The sequence below is a fragment of the Alligator sinensis genome, unplaced genomic scaffold, assembly GCF_000455745.1.
Source record: "Alligator sinensis unplaced genomic scaffold, ASM45574v1 scaffold424_1, whole genome shotgun sequence".
In the NCBI taxonomy this organism is placed as follows: Eukaryota; Metazoa; Chordata; order Crocodylia; family Alligatoridae; genus Alligator; species Alligator sinensis.
Genome location: NW_005842113.1, coordinates 985,957 through 995,369, shown reverse-complemented (window position 1 = coordinate 995,369; position 9,413 = coordinate 985,957).

Below are 9,413 nucleotides of genomic sequence, written 5' to 3'. Positions count from 1 at the left end.
TTCCCTACAAGTAACTCTATTGCTTCTGCTTCTCTTATTTTTCTTAAGTACCTGACTCATTAGCAGTGTGGCATTGACATAATTCTTCACAGTTTCTGCTACCCGCAAGATTCTCAAAAGAAATAGTGAAACTGAAATTACAGGAGTAGGGATGTCAAATATGTGGATATGGTACACAAGATTCATAAGTGAGCCAGGAATTCAGAAGCAGGCTGAGTGGAAGAAGGGCCTGCTGATGAAATCTGAGGAATGGACCCCAGTTGGGGCACATGTTAGTGTCAGTGGATGAGCAACAGCTGCATTAACCTCAGGGTCCTCTGCTGTCACATGCCGCACCTTTGTCACCACTTGTCCTGCTGCTACCGCCACATGTCCAGCCTGCGAGGAATCCTGTGGTCCAGATCTGGCCTACAAAGGGCCATGTGAGTTTGACAGGTAAGTTTAAGTTCTTGCCACCAAAGTTTGCAAAAATATGCTATGGAGATGTTAGTTTGCAAACGGGAAGAAGGTACTGCTTCCTTTGGTTAATGTCCTGTTCACATATCAAAAGATTATGTTTAAAGCCAAAAAGGCTTAAAACCTATTTATTTTTAAAATGGAAGCTTGAATTATGCAGAAACTGATGTTTTATGCCCAGATCTTCAAACCCATGTGGTGTCTAAAGTGCAACTTAGGTGGAATTTATATCTCTAAGTCTGAGTGATCCACAAAAATCTTAATTAATTGCTTAGGCATCTACAAGTCCATAGGCGGTTATGTTTTCAGCAGTAACATTACTCAGGCACCTAAAATTTTCCTACTGTGCATACCCAGAGGCACTTCCATCTTGGTTGAGCTGAACATCTCAAACATATCTCATGCCTAAGTACATTTGGAATTCATAAACTAGGGTCCCTGACAGCTTGTCAGTTAAAGGTTTCATAGGATCTGATGCATGATCCCAATAATCTTGCTTCCTGCCTTGCTACACATACATGGCAGGAGGTGTGACTGTGGGACTCGGGGATCAGATCTCCATTCACCATACTGCTGGTGCAGGGGGACCCTGGGATCATGATCCTGGTCTCCCCCTGCACTGGCAACTAGGAAGCCATTCAGTTGATCCCCATTCCCAGCCTCAGCAGCATATGGGAGTCAAAGGCTCCAATGCGTCTCCGAGGCTGTGGGCACCAATCAGCTGACTGCTGTTCCCCCTCAGTGGCGCACCAGAGATGTATCACCGAGGCTGGGAGCCCTAAGCCCAACTTATTTCACTCTGGAACATCCAAAGAGTCATGTACTCAAAGGGAGAACATTTTAATTGCTTTAAAAGATTTCAAGAGAAAATGTTAATTTTAGTTAATGCTTGTAGGTTAAGTACTGTATTAGTTGATGTTACCCCTGATTCTGCAAAAGGAATATAAAATCTAAATAGCAGCATGTTCTGTGAATGTAGAATCATCACAACCAAGATTTTTGAAAACCATGTTGCTCATGTGGGACAGCCAATGACTTGTCTTTTAATACCAGTTGTTCTAGAGAATCACTGGGGTTAGGTTACTTGGTAGGCTAGTTCTGCAAATTAAAACTTTTAGATTTTGATGTTTATTCCTCTCTTGCAGATTACTGCTCAGATTAGATTTATACAGCCTTTACAATTTTTCATCGGACAAACTGAAAAGCTTTTGCCCTTTGTGTTGACATTTTATGAAAAAATGCTGAGTGTGTATGCACTTTCATTCATTTTTATGTATATTTTTCACTGTCCTAAAAATATGATGACAATGTAGCAGAGATGGTATGATGATGATGACTGTCAGTGTGTTGTAAGAACTATAGACTCTTTTAATAGAAACTTAACTTTTATATTTCCATTGTGATATCAGAGATGAGGTAGCACCCTGCCGTGTTGAGTGACTAAAATGCTGCATATCCCAGTGAAGTGCCACTATAATTGCTGGCCTCTGAAAATATGAAGTATTTTGAATGCAAAATTAGTCTGCAAAGATTATCCTGAAATTCTGGCCTCGCTGAAATCATGAACTTCTTTAGATTCAAGATCCCACTTATTTTCAAGCAAATTTCCATTTCTGTAATACTTCAACATTTCTTGAAATATTTATTTTTTGTTTGTCTGACTGTATACTTTAAAATTTGAATCCTTTATTTGCACCATTAAGATACGGAAATATAGAGATAGAAAACTGCTTCCCAAATATAGATGAATTTAACAAAAAATAGAATGATTCATTTCCCACCATCCAGAATAAAAATCTTCAAATTTCTGCACATAACATTTAAAAATACTTCCCACTCATATATTACTGCCTAATATATAAAATAATATTTTTGTGCATCTAGGGTATACCATATGAAATCCTCATGCATGCAGCTTCAAAGCTTCCAGTGAGTAATTTGCTTCATTTTGCTTCTATTTCCTAGTTCCTAGTAATAAAATCTTTTGCCTCCTTGAACATTTTTTTTAAAAACCGACTTCTGTGTCCTCCTTACTAATAAAGAAAAAAAATGCTTTTCTAGAAAAATTTTAAAAGTGGCTTCATGAAGAAAAATGAGGTTGGATTTAATTTGGACGTGCAAATATATATTCTTAAGGCTGTGGAAATAAGACAGCCTACAACTTTGTTTCATGATGCAGCTAATGCATAACTGAAGAAAAATGTGTTTGTGCTTGTTATAATATTTAAAGATGATAATAGGTGTTTACACAGGTATGTATTTTATGAAAGGATTAACGTTTTGTTTTGAAAATATCTTTGTTAACACAATGAGCATGCACTAGTCTGGCTAATGTCATTTAGTTCAGCAAATACCAGTAATTTTAAAGGAAAACAAATGACTGCTTTATTTTGTGACATGAAATATCACTTCAGGGAAATGATACTACTCACACCATACTTTCAAAGCAAAGTACGGGAAAACATTTCCATGCCAAAATATATGTATTTCTAGTTTACTTTGGCATCAACCAGTGAATTTATCTTAAACATAACTTTGATTGCCTTGATATTAGCCATTCTTTATTTCTTAAGTGTTTATTACCAGTAATTATTCATTATCAATTATATAGTATTGAATTTTAACAGTCATTTATTGATTGTTATTTTTAATGATTAAAACAGGGTCAATGACATGTGCAAGTGCTTGGGACACCTTTTCTAATTCAGGGTGTATCATGAGTAATTAAAGGGCCACATAATGCTTTTAAAACCGTTGATCATTTTGTAATTTTTGTTGCAAAGGCATTTTGTCATTTCTCTGGCTGACGACATGGAATTTGTCAACTTTAAGTTATATATTATTACATATTTAGCTACTGAAAAAGAAGAAAACATGCTCTTTGAAAAAGTTCTTGGAATATAACTTCTACTTCTAAAACTATAAGAACTGTGGCTGAATCATCATGTAAATGTAGTCATTCAGTTTCATGAACTTTTCTACCATGAATTTGACTAAAATAAAGAATTTGTTTTTCATGGTTTTTTTGGTCTTTCTAGAAACACTGCTATTGAATCTAAAAGAAAGGTTTCCCAACTCTTAATAAAGAAGGACAAACTTGACATTTATTTTCCTTTTATAAATTTGTGTGATACATTTCTTAATGTCAGACAGCTTCTTCATGTGAATGAAGTTTTATTTAGGTAAGGAATTCACTAGCCTGATCATTTAGCTGAAAACAACTTATCAGGGACAGATTTTCAATATTGCTCAGCTTGTGCTTATGCTCTTAACTTTGAGTAACTAACTTTTCTTAAGTGCTCAACAGCAGTCTTTGTTCTTAACTAGGAACAAAGCTTTTTTCTACATCTGCTTCCAAAGGTCTGAGTTTGAGTTTTAATTTTGGACCTTTGCTCCCCATTTGGCAAAGATGTTAAAATTCAGGATATGGGTCATTCCATCCAAGACCATACAAATCTCTTCATATTGGGTCAAGAAGGCTCAACTATTTCAGTAAGTACTGACTCTAATTCTTCTGCTAATATTTCACGTTAAATCCTGTTATAGTTTGAATTAAAAAAATCTTCACTTAGCAACATTGTTGAAGTGATATATACAAGCAGGCAGACTTATTAATATATTTTCCAGAACAATGGACGTGTATGTCAAATCAACTGCATTCTTTATTGGGGGACATATGATACTGAAAACTATCAGCGACCTCAGAGTTGAAGTATAATTAAAAGATCTCAAAGGCAGCTTCTATTTTCTACTTATTGTTAATATTACTATTTTATTTTTAAAAATGTGCTGCATGATGAATGGGTATGCTTGATGTGTTCTGTTCCACATCCTAGAAAACCTGTTTATACAATTGCAAGAAATGTTTTACAAACATATTTCATCTACTTGTGCTGCTTGTCCACTTTCATTTCTTTAATACAAAGATGAAAACTGTAAGCTAAATGTTTGTGAGACTGAAGTAAACAACCTCTGTTCCAGTAAACACTTACCCCCCCAAAAAGGATGAGAAAAAAGAAACAGTTCTACTTCATACCACTGGCAATTTCAAGTTGAGGTACTAATTCAAACTTCAGTTTTCAGAGCCAAATATCTAGCACCCGATTAATTTCTTTTGTGGTATTTATTTAGGAACTGTTGTTATTAATGAATTTTTCATACTGGGCTACCACATATTATCGCCTTGTCCATCTGTCTAGTAGATGTTGAGATCTGAGAAGGCCAGCTGTAGCAGCTGTATTTCCCCTTGAATTACAACATTAAAAACTTTAATCTCTGAACCTGTGTGGCCTTCTTGTATTTCAAATCAGTTTCAAAGCAATGCTATTAACCCTTTTTGAATGCATGTGGCAAACCACAGGAAGGTTTTTTTGTTTGGTTGGTTGGTTTTTAATATTGCCTACCCATTTTAAAAGAATGTGTTTGTTGGGTACTCTATGCACAATGTAGCAGCATTGGAAGTTGTTGTAAGAAATATGCAATAAGTGTAATAAGGCAGTTCTGTGCCCTGGGCAGAAGTAGTACCAGGGGCAGCAGCAGCAGCGGCTAGGTTACTGGTGGCAGTGGTGAGCAGCTGGCAGCTATGGTGGTTGCTATATTTACGTCTCCCTGCCAACTTGGCACCTGGGGCTGTTGTGCTGCTCACCACTTATAATTATGCTACTGGAAAGAAGCAATGGTTTCTTTGGTAATATTTTTATTAGGTCAACTGAAATTGTTTGTGCCTGAAAACTTGTTTAACATTTTGCCCAACTATTTAGTCAGTCTGTTGTTTCTGTGCAAAATGGCAGTTAATGAACAATGAATGGACCACATTTTTTTACTGAGAAATGTAATGATTCCTTCTCATCATATAAGGGTGTGGGTTTAACAGGCTTGTTTGAAACTCTTCAAATAGCTGCATAAGGGATGTGAGCTTCAAGTCAGTGTCACACATTAAATTGCCTTGCATACACTGAATATTTTTGGTGTACAATGTTTGTTATGGAGATGCTTAACAAGATAGAAAACTTCTCTACTGTAAAAATATATTTATAGAAAGAAGTGACTTGAGATTTTAAATCTTAAATGGACTGATTTCTCTAAAGATGTTATTTTGTAATTTAGTTAAGCACTAAATAATTATTTCTTATAGTTATTTTGTGCCTGTAAGGATGCTGGCCCTTTAATAGGCTTGGTCTAACGTAAAATTGCTGGGAGTGGTGGCTCAGAAGTGAGGGCTTCAAGCAGTAGTATGGTAGGGTGGTCTTCCAGTTATATCAGTCTCTGTATTAATAAAGTCTAACCTGCTCCTGAAAGCTGACTATGACTCTTCTGCTAAACTCATGAATAATATAGGGTATCAGAAGGGGTTTGAGAGAGTGCTTTGGTGTTCTGGAAAAGAACAGACTAAGAGTTTCAATGCAGGTGAACCTCTCCTGAAATGCAGAAGCAGAATGGATCCAGTGATTCAGGCAAGAATTTGAATTTTTCCTGAAAGCCAGTGGAGCTACAGGAAAAAAAGTGAGGAACAGAAGGTAACCATTTTTCTGAATATTGCAGGGACAGAATGAGTAGCTTTATTTATTAGTTTTGCACTGACTGCTAGACAGCAAGCCAGTTTTGAGACTAAGATACAATAACTACATCTGAAGAACATTGGATGCCTACAACAGATGAGACTTATGAGATGCATCTGCTTGGTGTAGAAATGATAGGGAGGGAGAAACTTTTGAGCCATCTAAAAGATTTAATGATATCTAGTTAAATGTGCAGTTTTGGAGAACTCAGAGTGCTGCATCAGAGACGAGATAATATGGAGAATTGGAGACCAAAGAATTAGAAGAGGACTTCTCAAGGAACCAGACTTAAGTATGGCTAATGCAATTAGAATGGACCAGGCTGCTGCACAGAACACAAGTTTTGGAGGGGAATAAAGATCCACTTACTGTTGATCTGATTGCTAAGAGCAGAAATCAAGCATGCAGCTTTGGTCTACTCTAAGTCTCTACTCCACGCAAAGTGTACAAACAGTTTCTAGAGCATGAAGGACTGCAGATGCAGTGTAGGAAAGCAGATCCAGACTATGTTCTGCCTGTGGACAGAAATACCATGTATGCCTGAAACTGAATCACTTTGCTAGAATCTGCAAGCAAGCCCAGACTGTTCCTGTATAGAAATGAAGTATAGACATATTTCATATTGCAATGGGAACAGGAGTGCACAGGGGAGGAAATAACAACACCATTTTCAGAGAAAAGGATTTCTTCATAAGATTGTCAGGCCACAGCCTCAAACCTGAGGTGCGCTGCTCCTTAGGGTCCCAAAACATGATTGTTGATTTGACAAAGTACGGTAATATGCTTGTCTCAATAGTAGCAAAGTAGCTGGAGCTCTTGTCCATCAATATGTGTGGAGGCTGGGAGCAGTGGCAAAGCAGCCTGGTGCCAGCTAATCAGAAATGCAAGGCAGTGGCCACCAACTATTGAAACTAATAGGACTTCAAAAAGATCAGCAGAAAGTCAATACAGGGAACAGCAGATACAGATTTAGCACCAATGAAAGCATCACAGTGTTGATTCTCAGAAGCTTATATAACAAAATGTTTTATTTTTGGGATTTAATTTTTTTGAAATCTAATTGTTAGAGTTTTTAGTATTTTATCTTCAGACAAGAGGACGACTGTTCTGTATCTGTTTTCTAAGAAGATTAGTGTGTATGAGCTATCATTTTTCCCTTTAGACAAGTAGTGCATCTCTGACTCACAGAAGACAGTCAGCACTGTTTACCAGAACATTTTCTTTTTTAAGCAAAAATTGCGGCCCAGCCCTCAATTTTTCCTCTCATTTGTTCTGGCTCAAAACACATCAAAGGCTAAATGCCAAGATGCTCACTGAGATACTGACTCAAGAACTAGTAAATAGGTATACGTGGGTTTGCAGTGTAAGGACCTTGAACAATTCCTTCCTAAGTGTTTAGTTAGCCTTTGGTACAGACTAGCAGTGTTCAACTTTTTAGCACCCTGGGCCAGATGAGGCATGGAGGGCCGGTGTGCAGGCTGGATTGGACTCTGCGTGCACCAGGGGTCCTGTGCCACCTCTGCTAGTAGGGATAGAGACCCCTGCATCTGCCTTCTGGGATTGGACCCCAGAGCTCTTTGCTGCCCCCACCCACTAGGATTGGTCCTGGGGGCCCCCACTGACTCCACCTAGACCCAGAGGCCCTTCATTGCCTCTGTCTGTCAGGTTGGGCACCATGTCATCTCTACCAGGTGCTGTGTACTGCAATGAGGCTCTGGGGCCCTGAGCCGCATTACTGCGATTGGGCCTGGTGCTGCCCTACATGTTTGACCCAGTGTGCAGGGCCATGTCCCATGGGGTTCCCCTTGAATGAATGGGGAGCCCCATGGGCCAGAAGACAAAATACCAGGGGCTAGATCTGGCTCACAGGCTGAGGCTTAAGCACTCCTGGTACAGTTAATTACTTTCCTTCTTGATATCGCAGATGTATCAGATTGCTCAGAAAGATACTTCTCTAAACAGATAGGTGAAGTATACTTCAGTGGCAGGCTGTGGTCACTTAGCTTTACTTTCTGACTATAGACCCAATTAGTAACCTTCTGATTAATTTCAAATTTAGTGATGGAAATCAGTCTATTAGGCCAGCGGAGGCAGGCAAGATTCTCTTCATTTTTGTTGTCAAGGGATCTTTGAGGATTTAGCTACAATGATTTTTTTCCGGTTGTTATTGCAGGGATCCTGGTTTTCTCTGATAAAAAATCCCCAATTTTCTGGTTAAAAAAATAACCTAAAATCCACATTTTTGTGAGCAAAATGAAACACCACTATATATGTATCTTTGTATTAGTGGTGTTTCATTTTAGTCAGAGACAAATGTGGATTTTGGGTTACTTTTTTTAACCCCAAAATTGGGGTTTTTTTATCAGAGAAAACCAGGGTCCCTAGCCATTAGTAACTGAATGATTTATTATTCATCATTTCACCTTTCTGTTCAGAGAAACAAGTGTGAGCCAGGCATACCTTGGGGTTGGTAGCGGATAAGGGGTTTAAGCAGAATATTTAGTTATCAATTCCTGAGCCTGTAAAGCAGGGTTTTCAAACTCCTCTAGCCCCATCAAGAAGAGTCTCCAACTGGGCCCCACCTCCAGCTGCCCCACACCTAAATTCCTGGGGCCTTCAGGAGCCCCACAACCCAGGTAAAATGGCTCTATGCATCAAATCTGGCTTACAGCCTGAATTTTTTACACCCCGGCTCTACAGGATTTGTTCTGTAAAACTTAAATATTATTTTGTAGAGGGTAGCTTTCTACCATTTTTTCCTTCCACCCCACTTGCCCCCTCTCCCCCAGCCCATATTAAGCAAGAAGTGTTAGACAAGTTCTAATCTTTGTATTTCTCTATCCATTAGCTGCCCTCTTCATACTATGGAATATCTTCCATGGAAAGAATAGGCTGGACCACAAACTGAGGCCTAGTCAGTTTTCTTCCTATTTCAGTACAGATCCATTCTGCTGCAAGGATCACTCCAAAGTTTCATTTGCCATCTTTACTGCAGACCTGGACAGTGACAGTTGAAGAATATGTTTTCCTTATCCTAGGATAAGGACTAATTGTTGACTCAATTAGTCAGCATTTATATTGAGTTGTAACATATGGCTGTACTATTGCTTATGTAAGTTAAATGTGCTGACTGACCATTTAATTGTACAGATGGCTTTCATTCTGGTGCGTTTTGTCTTTCTAAAAAGGTTTATAAAAATCTGTCCATGGACACTAGTCTGTATGAGTTGTGGTCATTAAAAAAGTCTAACAGTCTTGTACAGTGAACACAGCAACTGCTGCTTCCGGCAGCCTAAGTTATAGTGCAATCAGGACATGTTTACATGGTGCCCTATGGCGACGTAGTGATGCGCTATAGTGACTTATGGCACATTACTGCAACATAGCGATCACATGATT